This window comes from Balaenoptera ricei, chromosome 19 (assembly GCF_028023285.1).
Source record: "Balaenoptera ricei isolate mBalRic1 chromosome 19, mBalRic1.hap2, whole genome shotgun sequence".
Classification (NCBI taxonomy): domain Eukaryota; kingdom Metazoa; phylum Chordata; class Mammalia; order Artiodactyla; family Balaenopteridae; genus Balaenoptera; species Balaenoptera ricei.
Window position 1 is genome coordinate 4,762,079 of NC_082657.1, and position 2,742 is coordinate 4,764,820.

A 2,742-nucleotide genomic window follows, 5' to 3' on the forward strand; every position below is an offset into this window, starting at 1 on the left:
CCTGCACACCTAGAGCCCATGCTCCACAAGAGAAGCCACCGCAATGAGAAGCTGGTACACCGCAACAAAGAGTAGCCCACGCTCGCCACAACTAGAGAAAGCCCACGCACAGCAAAGAAGACCCAACGCAGCCAAAAATAAAAAAATAATTTAAAAAATAAAATAAAGGGCACTAAAATGAGGTATGCCTGTATAGATGTTATAGAACACTATCATAACCACAATTATATTTGCAGTTAAGTCATTTAAAAGAGTCAACAGATACTAACAAATTAAGTACAGATGTTGAGTTGTGGAAGGATAGAAATAATTAGTCTTGTTAGTGTAGCAACATAATTAAGCAATTTGTCACTGAAACCAGACAACCTGGATTCAATTCCCGATTCTGCCACTTGCTGGGATGCAAATGAATGGGTCTAAATCTGTGTCTGTCCTAAAATCCTTCATTTGTGAAATGAGAATAAATATCAGTGCTTTTCTGAGAGATGAAAATTTAGTAAGTTATTAGGCATAAACCCTTAATAACAATAACTCTTCCCTGAAGTGGGATAATGACGAAATATAATATAAATCAGACTGAAGATCACTTTTCCAAAGAAAATATTTTCTTTTTGCTCAGGATCAAGTTCTAAGTGGAGGATATTGGGTGTCAGTTGTCATGCTATATATACGTAGCACAAATCTTATTTTCTCTGCAAAATGCACTGGCCCTGAATGTGAGTACCATCCACTGAGAAGTGGCAGAATGGCTTCCAGGCATTTTGGCAATGGAGGCTGTCTCACTGTCACAAACTATACTTGGAATCGTGGGGTCTTTTCTACCTTATTCATCCTTATAATCTCATTCAGTTCCCTGCATCCTTGTTCATTCCCACCATCTTGATTTTCAAGCACTTTACCATACCAATTCCCAAATTAAAACATGTCGTCTCACCATCTCCCCATTCCAGTTCTTTCATTAAATTGATCGCCTAGAGGAATGCTCTTCTATCATGTTTATAGTGCACCTACTTTATATAACTCACTGAGTTATGTACGTATTCATGTCACAAGAATCGGAAAACAACTCACTGATTTATACATCCCTTGACGTAAAAATGGAAGATGTGGACTAACTGGTGGCACAGTGGTTAAGAACCCGCCTGCCGATGCAGGGGACACGGGTTTGATCCCTGCTCCGGGAAGATGCCACATGTAGCGGAGCAACAAAGCCCAGGTGCCACAACTACTGAGCCTGCGCTCTAGAGCGCACGAGCCACAACTACTGAGCCCGTGAGCCTAGAGCCGGTGCTCCGCAACAAGAGAAGCCACCGCAGTGAGAAGCCCGCGCACCGCAACGAAGAGTAGCCCTGCTCACCACAACTAGAGAAAGCCCGCAGGCAGCAACAAAGACCCAACGCAGCCAAAAATAAATAAATAAATAAAATAAATTTATTTTTCAAAAAAGCAATACATTTTTAAAAAATGGAATATGTCTGGAAGGAAAAAATAATGCTAAGGAAAAAGTGTATTTACAAAAAAACAACAGTTACTCAGGCATAAAAAGAAACGAAATTGAGTTATCTGTAGTGGGGTGGATGGACCTAGAGTCTGTCATACAGAGTGAAGTCAGTCAGAAAGAGAAAAACAAATACCGTATGCTAACACATATATATGGAACCTAAAAAAAAAAAAAAAAAATGGTTCTGAAGAACCTAAGGGCAGGACAGGAATAAAGACGCAGACCTACTAGAGAATGGACTTGAGGGCACGGGGCGGGGGAAGGGCAAGCTGGGACAAAGTGAGAGTGGCCTGGACATATATACACTACCAAACGTAAAATAGATAGCTAGTGGGAAGCAGCCGCATAGCACAGGGAGATCAGCTCGGTGCTTTGTGACCACCTAGAGGGGTGGGATAGGGAGAGTGGGAGGGAGACGCAAGAGGGAAGAGATATGGGGATATATGTATATGTATAGCTGATTCACTTTGTTATAAAGCAGAAACTAACAGACCATTGTAAAGCAATTATACTCCAATAAAGATGTTAAAAAAAAAAAAACAGGGACTTCGCTGGTGGTCCAGTGGTTAAGACTCTGCACTCCCAATGCAGGGGGCCCGGGTTCGATCCCTGGTCAGGGAACTAGATCCCGCATGCAGGCTGCAACTAAGAGTCCACATGCTGCAACTAAGAACCCGCGTACCACAGCTAAAAGATCCCACATGCTGCAACGAAGATCCTCCGTGCCTCAGCTAACACTCAGCACACCAAATAAATAAATATTTTTAGAAAAATAAAAAAATAAAAAAACAAATGTATTACAGTAGAAAATAAACCATGTAACATATTGCTTAGTAACGTTATTTTAAATTAAAATTTTAATAGCCCTTGGATAATTGCTCTTCTACTAAATTGCCTAGTTATACTATCCAATAAACAGTTCCACACATTAATTTTTATTAAACAGGGTAAACGTATTTAGCCAATTTTTTAAAATAGTATTTTACAAGCATTTTCAACAACCCAATTGAACAATATGTCTGCTGCAGGAGCAAAAAAAAAATGTAATAAAATTATTAGCATGAAGAAGCACATGGTGTGTCCTAACCAAGAAATCAGGAGGTTCAAGAGTAACTATTGCATTTAGTTAAACAATCTGACTCCAGTTTTTGATGTTTCACTACTGACACCGAATAAGTCACAACCTCTTCCTATCCAGCCTATGTGGGCAAGCTGATAAAGAAGCCTGATGGCTCCGTCCT